The following is a 17,201-nucleotide window of genomic DNA, read 5'->3' on the forward strand; positions in this document are numbered from 1 at the left end:
GGCATAGAGAGCATACACAGATGCTGTATGGAGGAGACAGACTATACGATAGTACAGATAGATCTAATGTGTGCTTTATTGGAAATTATTCTTGAAAATAACATGTTTTTGTTTAGTGAGGTTCCATAGGTTCATAGGTTCATACTAGGCTATCTGCCCGAGGGCATTTATAAGCCTAGCCCATAGTTTTATGGCTTAAGCCACCCCTTTTGTATGGGGAACTATACCCATTATTTTGCTGTGCCTCTGTCTAGCAGTGACACTGAGGTAATCCCTGGAGTATATCTGCGATCTCCCATCCATTGGTCAAGATTTCTCTTGAACAAGGCCAGTGAGGTGCTCTGCCTCACATATACCGGGATTTTGTTCCACAGCATAGGGAGTCTTTGGGTGATGAATCTATCCCTCCAGCACGTCCTATTTATAGCCGTGTCGAGGTTTAAGTCTCCGCCCTTGTGGCTCTGATGGATCTAGATTTTTTTAGGTGAAGCATATTCATCAACTCTGGGTTTGACATGGCCTTGTATGTCAGGCAAAGGTCACCTCTGAGCAGCGGTAAGCGACTGAATAGAGCTGGAGTTCTTTCAGTCGGGCAGCATAGGACAGATTTTTGAGACCCTTTATCCTTTTGGTGAGGAACTTTTGTGGCCTCTCCAGCTGCTGCAAGTGTCGGGTCAGATACATTCCGAATGGGGCATTGTACTCAATCATTGGTCTGATGAGTGATGAGTATAGGGAGACTATGACCTCCCTTGATCTAGATGTGAATCTCTTCATGATGAGGTGGGCAATGTAGAAGGTCTTCCTAACTACTTTAGCTACATGGGTGTCGAATGACAGGCTACTGTCAACCTGGGTCCCCAGGTCCCTGATAACTTCTTCTGTGCTCAGAGGATTACCACCTATATGGTAGCTAGGGGTAGCCTTGTTTTTCCCGAAGGGTATGACTATGCATTTTTTGGCATTTAACTTTAGGCCATGGCTCTGGCACCAGTCATCCGTTTCTGTGAGACCCTTCTGAAGGATATCTGTGTCAGATGTGTTTTCGACTACGGCCCAGTTTGCAGTCATCTGCAAACTTTGTCAGCCATAACCCTCCTGTGTTTGCTTGTACTTGGAAAAGTAGATGCCAAACAAGAGTGGGCCCAGGACTGAGCCCTGTGGGACACCACTTGTGACAGGCTTTGAGTCTGACATGGCGCCAGCAACTCTGACCCTGTGGGTTCTGTCACTCAGCCAGTTTGCAACCCATCTTGTGATGTATGGGTTAACATTTAAGCTGATGAGTTTTTCAATGATACCCGAGTGGGGTATTGTATCAAGGCCTTCGCCAGATCGAGGTAGGCTGTATGGACTGCCTTTCCCTCATCAATGGCTTTGGTGACTGTTTCAAAAGTCAACCAAGTTTAAAAGGCATGATCTGCCTTTGACAAAGCCAAACTGGGTTGGATCCAAAGTCTGCAAGTTCCCTATGTCTTTATTTATGAGATCCATTATGATCCTCTCCATAGCTTTGCAGATAAGGCTTGTCAAGCTAATGGGCGGTAATTTCCAGGGTCTGTGGAGGCACCGCCTTTGTGAAGTGGGACCACAGTCGCAGTGCGCCACTCCTGGGTAATGTATCCAGAGGTGAGACTATGATTAAACAGCTGTCCTAGCTGTGGGTTTAATTCCTCGTTGAGTTCGTGGAGCACACAGCCTGGGACACCATCAGGTCCCATGGATGCTGTGTTTTTTGCTTTGGAGAGAGCAGTTCTCACTTGGGCGTTTGAGATGTTTAGGGGGCTGCAACCATTTGGTATAGATATCTCTCCTTTTGGGGGGGAGGGGGGGGAGACGTTTGCACTGAACTTGTCAGCCAGTATGTTGGCAATGTCTGTAGGATCAGTAATCTTCACATCATTTTGAACTAGTTCTGAGCATATCTGGGAGTTTCCTCCCAGGTTTCTAACATAGCTAAAGAAGGCCTTATGATTGTCCTTTGAGTCTTCAGCTATTTTTCTCTCAAAATTTGCTTTGGATGATTTTATGAGAGCTCTTAGTTTTTTACTTATAGTGATCAAGGGTGTCTTACCTTTTAAGGATTTTGCTCTATCTTGTAGTAGCTTCCTCCTTTTGTTGTAGAGTTTGTTTATGGCTGGGGTCCACCAGACTGGACGCTTGCCCTTAGTACAAAGAGTCTTTGTTTTGCTTGGGATTGCCTTATCCATGCAGTGCTGCAGGTGCTGGTAGAAGGCATTTGTAAGTGATTCAGCGGCTTGAGTACTGTTATCCGCGCTCGGGGCCTTAAAGGAGACCACACTAGTCTTTAGAAGTGTGAAGTCGGCTTTCGAGAAGTTTTACTGTGGTCTTTTTATTTCAGGTGGGGTGGGATGAGGACCTCCAGCAAGATTAGTTTGTGATCTGATCTCACCAGTGAGGGGTATACTTCCGGTGTTGAACATTGTGCTCCCATGTTCGTGATGATGAGATCAAGTATGTTTTCTCCTCTTGTGGGATGGTGACTAGTTGTTCCATGGCATTTGAGTTTATGAATTCCAGGAACTTTTGGGCTAGGGTGTTTGGGCTTGAGTAGTGTTCCCAGTCTATATTAGGGTAATTGAAGTCACCTAGTATGATGGTGTTTGGAGATACATTTATCCCTCCAGTGTTTTCAGGAAAGCCATGTGAGGTTCCTGAGTTTGTGAGGGTGGCCTGTAACATGCTACAATTTGCAGAGCAGTCTTGCCTATGGTTAATTGCACCTGGATGGTCTCCGATGCATCGTGCGTTGCCACCAGTCTTGAGGTGTGGGTGTCCTTGATGAATATGGATATCCCTCCTTTCTTGGTATTGTCCGGATTTTGGGGCCGGAACGCATGGTATGAGGTAAAACCTGTTAGTGCTGGGGTGCTCTCAGGAGCCTTGAACCAGGTTTCTGTCACAGCACAGACATCGATGTTCTCCATACTGAGAAGGGCCTCGAGTGCGTGCATTTTGAGATTTAGACTTCTGGCATTGAGCAGCATTACCCTTAGTTTTTTCCTTTTTTGTGTTCTAGGGTGGTAGGTTTAGAATTTGAGCCTTGCCTAAAAAAGGCACTATGGGGGTGGCAAGAGCCTTTGCCAATATTTGGAATCCCAGGGGTGACAGGTGCAAGCCGTCCCTTGCGAAGCAGCGTGGCTTGTCCAGCATGTCATCCCAGGCAGACAGACATTGGATCCCCTTTGAATGACACCAGAGTTTATATTCAAAAGGATGGCATGGCTATGGGCACTTCTTGTGCCAATAACTACGCCAACCTATTTATGGCAGTCTGGGAGAAGGTGAAATTGTTCCCCCCAGACAGCTTTAAAGAACATGTTATATTTTACACCCTGTTTGTGGATGACCTATTCCTGCTTTGGACAGGAACTGATATGGCGTTACGACGAATTCTGGATTAGGTGAATTCACTTACAAGTTTTTTGAAGTTTACCATGGATGAATCTGATAGATGGATTTCTTATTTAGATGTGTTTGTAGAACGTCTCCCTAGTGGATTGCTCAACACAGGAGTGTTTAGGAAATCCTGTTATAAAAATACACTTTTACACAGGGGTAGTGTGCACCCCAGGTATGTTTTCAGAAACATTATGAGAGGACAGGCGATTTGTGCATCTAGATTGAAACCCACAGATGATGGTTTTACAAAGGAACTATTTGGTTTACAGAATAGACTAGTAGATAGATCTTATAGTCTAAATGAAGTTACAGCAGGCTTTGAAGGGGTGAACTTGCTGAGAGGGGATGTTGCCACCCCTTATTTTGCTGACAGGAGTGGAGCCGGAAATGTAATGGAGTCTAAGATTGATATAAAGAGGAATTATGATCCAGTGGTCAGGATGTCACTTAGTTACACACAGGACATTAATGATGTCAGAAAAATCTTTACTAAGAATTGGGGAGTCCTCATGGTAGATCCACACTTGAAAGAGATTGTAGGTGATAGACCCTATTTCCAGTTTAGGAATAGGAATAACCTGCAAAGATTGCTGTGTTACCCGAGGGCTAGTAACATGGATACAAGAGGTATGCCCTATTTGGGTACCACCCCATGTAATAGTTGTAACAACTGTGCTTACTTAAATAGTGATCCCAACTTTGTGCACCCAGTCACAGGGAGGACCTTTAGGTTGAATTCCACAGCTACCTGCATAACTGAACACTTAGTATACCTCGCCCGGTGTACAGATGCCCTGCATTTTATGTAGGGAAAATGGATAGAAGGCTCCGGGATAGGATTAGGGAACATCTATATCATATCTGTATCAAATCCATTAAGAATGCTCTTTCGAAGCACGTATTTGACACTGATTCACAACATTCTTTTAGGTTCCACGTGCTCCAAGTTAATACTACTAGTATGGGGGGGATACAAGGAATTACACTGAGAGAACAGAGGTCAAGTGGATCATTAGGTTACAGGCGGAACAGGAGCCTGGTTTGAATGACAAAATTTCTGTTAAACCAGCCCTGAAAAGCAGGAAGTTAGTAGTGAAGTTTTAAATGTTTTCTTTGATGTTTTTTAAGAATTGCTTTTTTTGAACTAATATATTGTTCACTTTATATATCTTTTGCAATAAGGTTTTGATTGCCTACTGCATACTCCAAGTGATTTTTAATAGTCTTAGATGAGAATGACTTTTAATATAATCTTCGTAATGTGTTTTATTAGTTTATCAGTACTTGTTTTATAAATGGATTCCTTAGATATGAACTTTTTATGGTATCCATGTTGATCTAGGTGTTAGTTAAGAGGTTGTTTTTTAAACACCAAGATGTACTGATGCTTTAAGAATAATAATGTAGCAGGATATGTCGCCTCACAGTAAGACGCTGTCCGGTTTGATTCTCAGCTACAGCGTCTTCTGCATGGAGACATGCGTGAATGGGTGTACCTTCGTTGAAGGTTGTGCATCAGGGCTGGTAACTCGGCACGTAAAAATCAACTACCAATCATTAGCAGACTGGAGTTCCGCTGTGACGACCCCTGACTGGGAAAAGCCGAAAGACACAACAACAACAATGTAGCAGGATATGATGTAATAACTGCTGCGATTAATGTGTATATAAATCAGTTTTGTTTTATGAGTGCTTTTTGGCTTGAAGAAGCCCACATGGGTGAAAGCGCTTGCCATTGTCTGCAATAAACAATTAGATTTTAGCTTTTATGTGGACTTGGTTCTTTGGCTTCCTGCCTTATTGAAACTTATTTGTTCATGCATTTTATTTCATGCTGATACAGCTGAACAGTCCTGGTCTGCTCCTCAGCTTTTTGACTTGGTGCTTAGTGTTTTATTTTTGTGGTATGAGCGTTTGTTTCCTGGTCCTTACCTTTGTTTGTTGTTTATATTTTTTAGTTCTAGTGTCACTGAGATGTTCACTAATCCTATGTTTAGTGGCCTAGATGTCTGCCCTACATAAAAAGCCAAGCAAAAACAGGTAGCCAAATAAATTACCCAGTCACTGCTATAGTTGCCAAAGCATCTAATTTCATAAATATGTGGTGTATTGCTGCTCGTAAATTCCTTGGTTTTACATATATATGTACAAAAGTTACAGTGACCACAGCAGTTGCTGCCCACTAACTTGTCACCAAATAAGGTGACCTGTTGTGTGGTAGTGGGTGAAAAGTGTTTGTAGTGAGTTAGATGAGAATTAATGGTTCGGCCTCTTGAAGCGACACTGTGGAAAGTATTCCAGCTAGTTTTTCATTAGCCAGTAAAATGTCCCAGTGATTGTTCACAATATTTCTGAAAGCATCTTTGTTTTTACCAAATGTTGTTACTAAACGAATGGGTTGGGGAGACTGTGTGTCTTTACCTTTAGGTCCCTCACTATTGGTAAACAACTTTTTTCTATCCTGTTCAGTGGCAAAAGAACATGCCCTATCAATATTGTTAGCATGATAGCCCCTTTTCAAAAAAAGGATTTCTAATGCTCTTTATAAACACACAATGACCCATGTCACTGCTAAATTCCAATTTACAATCATTGATAAAATTCAAGGACATAAATCCAACAAAGCAGGTTGGCATTCTATATTAAATAAGAAGGAATCTGGTTGGATTGTTAGGCTAGTGGCTCTGTTTAAACCTGGCCTTAATTAATAAACTGAGCTAATATTTGTCATACACCAATCAATTTCCAGTATGTCTAATTAAATACTATTTAAATGTGTAATGGATTTAATTTAATTAATGTACTGAAGAAGGCTGTAAGTTTGGCCGAAACCAGTTTGCTGTTTTTCTTGCTTTAGCCACGTTAAAATTTGACTATCTCCTGAATGGTGCTGGACTTTTTTTGCTGTTTTACACAGCCTTATATACCCATCCTAATTATTATAAGAAACTTGGAAGCCACTGAATCTTGAGGTAGAGTACATATCCCCATGGCGGTGACCCCGAGATCTGATGAAAAATTCAGTGACTGGTACTTCTCAGTGAGAATGTCTTCAAGCAGCTAAGATGTTTCTGGATTCACTGCCTTAAGGCATTTTGAGAGACACTCAATATGAATTTATAGAAAAGTGTGGTATCAGCATGGTTCAGGTAAAAGTCCCTGACTATATCCTCTAGCTGCTGAAGGATGGAAATGCCACTGCTGCAATCTTCTAGAATTTAACTAAGGCTTTCATCTTCCTGCACCATTAGTCTATGCTTAAATGAATCACTGGGTCTATATGTACATTCTTTAATGTGATTAAAGAAATGTGAGTCCCCTCATCATGTTACAAGGTGGGTATTGTAAAACTCAGCTCCTGGACTTCTACTATTTTGCATGTGGCAGGTATATGGGAATAGTGCCTGTAACATAACATGGACACTGGTCTTTTGTACTCATCCTCCGCATATCAGCTTGACAGAAACTCAGCAGCAATTCAGCCATTTCTGTTTGCTTCATCAGAGTCTGTTTGACAATAAATCTCAACTTAATCCTTCCAAAATCAAGGCAGTCTTGTGTTATTGCCGGGAAAGACGGTAAGCACAGATTTGATATGCCCACGCATTACCACTCTGGCTGCCTCTGCCAATGATGTGATGCCTGAGTGCACAAGTCTTTGATTTATACACAAGGAATTTACTTCCTCTGCAAACAGCAATTCAGAATTGTTGAACGTGTGGATTACCTAGAAATTACCTGCTTACCTTACCTTAACTTGAAATGTGCAATATCTGACAGCCTGATCAATATTATTCATCATTTCATTTTATGACACCTTACTCATGTCTATACCCTTACTCCACCCTGTACAAACAGAAGCTATATAGCACTGTGTCCCTACATTTGTCAGAGGGTCCCAAAGGTTCTGTGCAGGTCACTAGAACACCCTAACCATCTTAAAATGGGCTACCAAGCTCTGTAAACTCCAGCATAGTAGTTTTACCTCAGTGGTGCTGTTTCTTGTTGTAATATACCTGAAGTTATGATTTTGTTGTTTATTTTTTAATCCTTATACTTATCTTTCCATACATGGGCAATATGTGCAGCTTTTTAAACTTTGACTGCATGTACTGTTACATCTGTTTTGATTTTTGGTCTGTTAGCCAACACTGAACTCTTAAACAGCGTGTGCAGGAAATGCCGGAATCTATTGCTGACCACTTCTTTACCCACAATTTCAGTTACTAAACTCATTTGTTACAGGGTGGCCCAAAGGCTGTTTGAACATAAAGGAGGGCATACTTTCACGACTTCAGCATATGCACTCAATTCAATAATAAAATAAAGATCGAAATTGCCTAGAGAAATTAAGGCCTTGCTGAGTTTAATTCTGGTGGCTACCAAAAAAAGCAATTACTAGAAAATGTAAATCAAAGTCTAAACCAACTGTATTAGAAGTATGGAATATTGTAACAGAGATAAAAGAACTGGAAGTGGGATACTTAGAGAAGGGTAACAGCAAATAACACAGGAAAAAAATAGAAATTGTGGGAACAATACATTCAGGTTAACGTTTTGGAAGAGGAATGAGATTTAAAGACAGGCAGGAATTGAGCATTTTATGTAATGATGGATTGATGATAATAGTTATAAAAAAAACATGTGATATATGTTTGTAACTAGGAACATGTTAATATGGTTTTATTTTCTTTTACATAAATATATGTTTGCCTATGTCTTAAGTGATACTTCAATAAAGGTGTTAAAAAATAACAAAATAAACATCCAGAAACATTTTAGCATCAGAAAGCCGCAAACTCTCTCAAGCAGGAGCTCAAAGAAAATACAGTTGTGTAAGATCCGACCATAACAGGAGAAGTCCTACTTTTCACTGCTGCAGCATTCATTACATGGTGGATCTCCTGCCAAGGACATCTGGCCAGCATACCAAAGCCTTTACATTCTCCCAGCATCATACATGAGATGCATGCTGCCTGTGCAGACATAGGGCATAAAGGTGACATAAGTACATTCAAAACTCAGAACTGAAGGGCTCCAGGAGAACGAGAGCAACTCCACAGAAAAGAAAGACATCTGCTTCCAGGAAAGAAGCACACATAGAAAAGACCCCTCACCCAGCACAGTGTTTCCAACAGAAAGGAGAAAAATGGGGCAGGAGGGTGGGGGACTGAATACTGCAGCAGTGAAAAGTAGGTCATCTAATGTTATTACATTACACAGCTGTAGTATGTCCTTCCTTATCACTGCTGCATTATTCATTGCATGTGGCAGATTACCAAAGCTACTGTAAAGGATGGTGGGAGGAAGGCACAGAGGAACCCTAACCCATGAAGGATAGCCCTGGCAAACCCTGCCTTGCCTCTGGAAGTAGCATCCAAGTTATAATACTTGGTAAAAATATGGACAGATGACCAGGTAGCAGCTTCTAAAACAGATCTTGTATCCAGACTCTTGAAGAAAGACTACTGCTCTCTTAGTATGAGCTCAAACGGAAGCTGAAAACTGTTTACCATTAAAGGCATGATAAAAACAAATGGCCATAGAAATCCAGGAGGAGATCATTTGCTTACAAACCGCCAAACCCAATGTCCTGGAATTAAAGGAAACAAAAAGCTGCTCAGATTTCCGGACGGCCTTTGCATAATCCAAATAATATCTAAGCTGTCCCTGTAAATCCAAAGTGTGAAGCAGCTTCTCACTAGCAGACTGGAGAAGCAAAAAAAAAAGAAGAAAACTGGACAGACTGACTGAGGAACAAATCATTAACCACCATGGGCATAAAAGTGGGATTAGTATGCAGGGGCACCCTGTCTCTATGTAAAATCAAAAAGGGAGAACCTGCCATTAGAATCTGAAGTTCAGAAACTCTACTGGTTGAAGTAAGGGCAACCAACAGAATGGTCTTCCAAGTGCAATGCTGTAAGGAGGAGGAAGAAGCAGCAGTCTCAAAAAGTGCCCAAGTTAGTTTTTCAATGACAAAACTATGATCCCAAGAGGAAGGAATAGGTTTCCTCAGGAGCCTTATACAAAGAACATCTTTAAGAAATTCTCTGACTTCAAAACAAGAGCCCAGCAGTGGGTTCAAGGGCAGACAACCAGAAACTGCTAAAAAGTGAGCTCTGACTGAGGAATATACTAAGCCAGCATTAAGCAGTTCAGACAAATAAGAAAGGATCAAGAGGACCTCCAGTGAAAAAGGATCTTGGTCACACTTGAAACACCAGACAGAAAATCACTTCCATTTGTCCACACAGGATTTTCTGATAGTGAGTTTCCTGGTCTCCTGCAGAACTCTAAGCACTTCCTCATAAAAGTGGTGTTTAAAATGAATCAAAACCCTATCACCCACAGTGTCAACTAAAATATGGACAAAAGAGGGTGAATGATAGACTCCTTTTTCTTGTGTGAGAAGATACCACCAGTTAGGTAACTTATGAGGATCACCCCTGGCCAGGTGAAAAAGAAATGGGAACCAAAAGGGAGTCACCAGACAGATTCTGGGGGAGTCCTCCATGATCTTGTGCAGGACCCTGGGGTGCAGAAGAAGGAAGAGGATAAGCATATAGAAGCATTCCCTTCCAAGAAAAAGAACATGGTCTCCACCTTCCAAGTCACAGGACTTGGGACTCTGGAACAGAATCGAGGATGTTGTCTGTTTAGAGAGGGAGGCAAAAATCAACTGAGAAATGATGCTAAGGCCAAACACTGGAAAGCACCCTTTCCATTCCGGCAAAGAGGATGGAGCAACTGAAGCCTTCCTCCTGAGAGTGAGACAACATTGACTGTCTTGACAGTAGAAGAGTATGGTCATGTGCCAAGGGTTCTGTCATGCCAAAATCTTTTGAAGAACTGAAAATGTGCAGAAGAAAAACAGGAAGAGGGAATAACTTAGTAGGTCCAACTCCAGTACTGTTGGCCCTCAAAAGATGTAAGAGGTGAAAGGACAAGATGAAACAAAGGCAACGCTTAGCTGAAAGACAATCTAAGGTTAATATGAGTGGGAAGAAAATATCAAGGAGATAATATATAGCATGTCAAAATGTAGTGTGAAAATACAAGGAATGATGAGAGAGGAGAGAGGTTAAACCAATGTAACAGCAGCTAAGTGAAGAGTAGAAATTACATATTCCTAGATTTTTGGTCTTTACTAGCCTGACCATCTAGTCCTTATGGTCCCGAAAGGGTCCATTCTTCCCTATTCTACCTGATATAGCACCCTATAGTGGAAATGTCTCCCCATTTCAAGTGAAGAATACATTATACATAACCGTGATCTAAGCTGCGGGCATTATGGGGCCAGACTTAATTGCCAACTGGCTACCATGCGTAACTGTTGAGGCCCTTTGTATGTGTCTAATGACCCCCTGCAAGTTTGGGCAAATTTATGCAATGGGTGTTGTGATGGTCTTTACTCAGATTAGGCATGTGAATTTCTTTTATGTGACTCTACTGCCTAGTGCGGTACCATTATGCCATGACCTCCATACTTCTGACAATCTACATTCTACTAAATCACTACTCATTACTGCCAAATCTACCAAACACTGCTGAGGATCCACTCTTCTCTAATTATGTATCTAAACTTTGGAATTCCACGAAATTATTCCTAACACAAATAAACAGAAACGTAGACAATGCTTACACATTTCCTGACTGCGCTTACACTCAACTCCAATTAACATTTTAGAACCAGCCACCCCCCACTATTAAGTACATCACCCGGCTGAACTCAGTACTGGCTGGTGACATCAAGGCAAGTAGGAGCTGCAGGAAGCAAATGAATGTGTGGGGCTAACTGGAACAGGGTGGGGCTATATTATGGCAGGTCAATGACCATTATCTGTGATCAAACAACGGACAGGGGTCTTTCACTTTCATCTGCAGACTGCCTCAGTACCCACGAGTTATGGCCATTTTATTGACTATATACAACGCCAATATCTGGAATGAACAAGGCAAGCCTTTGGTGATATGCAACCTGTCTCTGCACCTCCCCAGTAACCCATCCTTTGTTTTTCCCTTATCCTGGTACTACATCACCTGGACAGATTACCGCTTTCTTGTTTTTTTTTCACATTTTGTCTAACCTTTTTAGCTTTGCTCCCATCCTTTTAACACACGCTAACTGATCAAGAGTTCACTGAATTAGGCATGAGGTCCACACTAGGCCCCTACAAATCATAGGGTCCTAGATGCTGTGAGGTGCATCTTAGACTTTTTTTTATAACTTTTTGATCTAATGATGGCTGGAAAAAACATCATAAATAAAGAAAGAAATTCAGCTTTTTTTCTTTCAAGGAAAAATATGCTGTGTCTAAAGCTAAAGCAAAGAAAACAGTAGTTCCCCATTAAACTGAGAAGACAGATGCTTGAAAGGATATATAAACCCTAGCTGGGAAAAGTGCCTGCCTTTGTACCTTCCTACCCCTCAAAAAAAAAAACATATTTGCCTTCTGTGTACCCCTCAGCTGTTTGATTAGGATGAAAGCAAAAGCACAAATGGCCAGAAGCATAAACTATACAGCTGAGAGTCTGGGAAGACCAAAGCACAGGGATAAATCCTACACAGAGACAGGGAGTCTAAGCAGACTCCACACAGAAGGAATCAGTAGCCAAAAGAACTCAACCAGAGAACGAAGCACTGTTGGATGGAGGCACTACTCAATGTGACATTCTGCCAGTGATCAGCTGCTGTCACACAATCCTGCCCAGACTGCACCAAACAGCCGCTTACTGAGTACAATGCTGATGTCTGACTGTGATGGAAAGTGCAAAACACTATGGAGATACACTGCAACAACCCTCTCCAATACACAGGTTATTTTCATCACGGGCAACCCATCAATAACAACCACTTACATTGACTGTGACTGTACATCTCAAAAGTTTGATTGCAATCAAATAAATGATTAATACAGAAATAAGTGCCACACTGGAATGATTCTTTTTCTCAGATCAATGTTGTCAAAATACACTGTGCAAACCACTGCAATCCTCCATATACATTCTCAAACTCTTATGTCAAGAATCAAAGAGAAAGCTAAAAAAAATAATGGCAGACAAAGGATCCAAACCAGGGACAACTACTTAAATACTTAGGAAGGTGCTAGAGTACCAGGCTTTGCCATTACTATACTTTTTCTGATGGCCAAGTTTGAAACTCAAATGTTTGTCATAATTTACAGGTTGCAGTTCTCGCTGATACACCAAAAACACAAATTTTATGAAAAGCAAATCTTTTGATGCAAAACAGGAACATACAGCAAAAAAACAGGAACAGCTGAAAGCATTTCTAGGTTTATAAGAGAAATCCAGACACCCACCACACCCACATGACCACCAATTACTCTGAATGGAGACCATACATCTCAACCTCTTAATACAAGAAATCTGGACAATGCCTAAAATAATGGGTTGATAAAGGCCAAAAAATAGGAAAAATGTTTAAATATTGCTCTTATAAACTTAGAAAGTTTCTAGAATAACAGGACTTGTGCTAGCATGCATTTTCTGAAGGATACTAAATCTGAAATTCAAATGTTTGTCAGTATTTAGTTACTTCAATTCTCAGTTATTTGCAAGAAGAACGCAGATTTTACGAGGAAGAGATAAAAAATATAAGGCAAAATTCTGGACATTCTGTGAAAATATGGGCAGTTGAGAAGTATGCTGGACACTTCAGTTGTTTTACAATTGCCTTTATACACTAAAATAGTTACTAAAATAACAGGCTTTGTATTAGCATGCTTTTTTCTGAAGAGTGTTAAGACAGAAAGTCAAATATCTGTCATAGTTTACAGACTACAGTTGTCAATAATTTGCTAGAACACAAAAAAACCCCACAAAATTAGGGATATTCTCCAAAATTGGGGACAGCTGAGAGAACCAGTCCCTCCCTACACAGACACACACACCAGCTACTGCATTTATAATGTCATTATGTAGTGTCTGCAATTCTTAATGATATGGACAGTTGAGAGATTCTATAACCCCTCCACACACATACATACTATAAACATTATATATAAATATATATATATATATATATATATATATATATATATACATATGTATATATATATATATATATATATATATATATATATATATATGGGTCTAGGTTACAACGTTGACAGATGAGAAGACCGACAGCGAAATCACCGACGCGAGAAGATCGACGGATGAAAACACCGACGCGGAGAACACCGAGATGGGGAAAGGATGTGTAAGTATGCGGTAGTGACGGACGTTAGGGTGCGAGTAAGGTAAGTGTGCGATGTTGGCGGTCTGTAGGGGTAGGGGTGGGTTAAGTGAGTTAGGGTTAGTCGAAGTTAGGTAAGGGTGCAGTAGTGAATGTTTTGGGTTAGGGGCAGGTTAAGTGAGTTAGGGTTAGGGCGCGGGTTAGGTAAGGGTGCAGTAGTGAATTTGTTTGGGTTAGGGGCGGGTTAAGTGAGTTAGGGTCAGGGCGCGGGTTAGGTTAGTGTGCGATAGTGACGGACCTTAGGGTTAGGGTTTCGGTTAGGGTAGTGGATAGTTGTGTATGTAAGGTTTAGTGTTTGTTTGTTAGGATTTAGGTGTGCTTGTGTTGTGTGTGTGGTTTTTGGTCAGGGAATTTGTTTTGTTTATTGGTTGTTGTGATGATGTGTTGAGTGTGTGTGGTGTCGTGTTTGTGAGCTGTCGATGATGTGGTGTCGGTGATGTCGGTGTTATAACCTAGAACCATATATACACACACACACACACATATATACATACATACATATATATATATATATATATATATATATATATATACACACAGAGAGAGAGAAAGAAACACTGAGTCCTAATTATTGAATGTTCACAAAATTGAAAGGAAAAAAGTCTAAAACATATTTTTTTTGCAGGAGAGTAAGCCCCTTTGCACCCCAATGTCCCCTGCTAATTATATCTACCAACTCTGAAACAGGACTACAACTGGAAAAGGTCTAATCCCCAATATATCATAATCTTGGACAACCAGCTATTGCTACAATTTGATGTTGTGAACATTTGATGATAAGGGCTCAGTGTTCAGTGCATCAATGATGTGGGAATTTGACAATTTAAAGTAGACTCATACACATACGGAAACACACTCACACTTGAATACATTAACACATATTAATACATTACTACTTACTTCTTGCATGCTGGTATCATAATGCTAAGTGTGGTATAAAAAAATTAAACTTTCAAAAAAAAAAAAAAAACACTCCTATGCTCATGCCACTGGAGACGTTTCCTTCAGTCTCAGGTTGCCTCAGACCCCTGAGACAAATAGGAAGGTCTTTTTATTGCATCATACAGCAGCCCAGTGCGTCTTTCGGCTTTTCCCAGTTAGGGGTCGCCACAGCGGAACTCCGGTCCGCTAATGATTGGCAGCTGATTTTTAAGTACCGGCTTGCCAGGCCTGACGCACAACCTTCAATGAAGGTACGCCCATTCACGCATGTCTCCATGCAGAAGATGCTCTAGCTGAGAATCGAACTGGACAGCATCTTACTGTGAGGCGACAACACTACCGCAGCACCACCACCGCGGGTCATCATACAGCAGTCCAGTAATATGTGTTAATGCTCAGCAAGGTTTCTGATGTTCTCGGCACAGCACCAAGAGCAGTAATAAGACACAATCGCCTCATTCATCATGCTGAAGACGTGGATTACTCTTAAAGACTGGCTGTTTTTAAAAACAGCCCAGCAAATGGAGTGAGGCAATGCTTTTATTTTATAAACACAGATTTCCCTAGAGCTCCTCGCATGCACATATCTGAGGAGTTACGAGCAGCAGGAAGTGCTGGAAAGTTGACTATTATTTTAATTTTAAAATAATAGTCGACTTTCTAATGTTAACTACTACTATTATTTCTTTTTTGTTTTATTGTTAAGGGGCAACCAATGCCAAGAGATGCCCCTTGGCTGATTTTACCCCCCCACCACCACCACAATCGCTTTCACACTATGTTAAATCACACAACCAGCTCTTTCCCTGACTCTCCATCTTACTTAACTACCTAACCAAACTCTCAGTTTCTGTCCTGCTTAACAAACCTCAATTTTCCTATTCAAGCCTTCTTCCTCACCTCACCTCATCCTTTTTCACTTTTCTATCTTTCCTTTTCTCCCACCTCTCTTTCTGTACTTCCTACCTTCTTTTTTTTCCATTAAAACATATATTCTTTCCCTTTGTATCCAAAATATCATACTCACTCCCTTCCTTTTGTCATATCAGTGTGCTATCTTCATCTCAATTAAAACAATGTCTACTGTATGTCTGTTTTTGACATTGCCTAGTAAACAGAGTGATGTCTAATGCTGTACCACTGTAATCTCGTACATTCAAACACTGTTATATTTAGACTGCTGACTTATCCCTTTCATACTGTTTGATGTTTTTTCTTGCAACCACTTATTTCTTTATTTACTGTAGCATGGTTTTGTTATCACTGTAATCATTTTGCACATTTAGTTTGACATATACAATTGCTGTTTTATGTGGATATTTTCTCCCCAGGCCACTGCTAAAAAAAGAGACTTTCAGCCCAGTCAGACTTTCCAGGCAAAGACATACAGACAAACAAAAACCTCTGAACTTCACTGGAAGTCACTCTTGGTACTGAAGTACTGTTATCAAAGATGTCTCCCAGCCCCACGCCTACTACACATACTCAGGTTACTGGTATAGCAGTCATGACTGAATCCCTCACTTTTGTGGAGCTGGGACTACCTTGTCATTCATTGTCGACAAGTGTCATGGGAGCTACAGATCATCATGAATTACTACCAGATAAGGGAAATGGGACATCACTTCACAATCTCATCTGAGCGACTGAGCTTCAGAAGTGCATGACTGCGATCCCCCATGCGCACTGAGGTGTCAGCATATGAACAGGAAACCAAGCGGTTAGTACAGGGATAGAATGCTCAGTTATTGGGTCTTTAGGCATCAAAGATGAGCATTCATTCTGCTGAACCTCGAGGACGGACTTTCAGGCTAAAATAATTACAAAAATTGATTCCCCAGTGTTTTTTTTTCTGTTACAACTAATGTAGTGAAAGTGCCTGCACAGAAATCATGCTGGATGCATGCTTTTGTGCATTGATACACTATGTAGTTAATACTCATACTGTTGAAAAAAACTATACAATGCTATGATACAATGCTGCCATACATGTGTGCAAGCTAGTAATGCTCAAAAATAATAGAACAAATAGAATTCATTCATATAGAGGTAAGACCCTAACATCACAATTCAAGACTTGAAAGCATTGGATATTTCTGGTAAATTTCACTGCAGCACCACAGTTCATACTTTATAACCTTTAATGTTTTTGGATAAACTTGGTAACGTGCTGCGCAAATTAGCAATGATTCTCTTCTGCTAATACAATTCCTTTAATATCATCTTGTTAAGAATCCGCAGCAGATTGTCTCAGTGCAGTAATGAATAACTTGTCATTTTCTCTGTCTCCCTTTCTTTTGTTCTAGCCAAACGTTTCATGTATAATTAGTCTTTTTTTTTAATCCCACTTCTGCAATACATTCTGACAGTCACAGTATTGAACAATAACTATTCAGAATCGTGTTCACAGACAGACAGCTAAAATTCACCCAGTGGGTACCAAAGACTTCAGAATCATAGCTGAAAATTGCTCCTGCCCATCTGGTACTTAACAATTAACTGAAATTTCTCTTGACCTTTTACATAGTCTATAGAGGTTAGGCTTTCTTAAGCCAATAACTGTCCCGTCAAA

The sequence above is a fragment of the Protopterus annectens genome, chromosome 6.part0 (assembly GCF_019279795.1).
Source record: "Protopterus annectens isolate FY-2018-M chromosome 6.part0, PAN1.0, whole genome shotgun sequence".
NCBI classification, from domain to species: Eukaryota; Metazoa; Chordata; order Ceratodontiformes; family Protopteridae; genus Protopterus; species Protopterus annectens.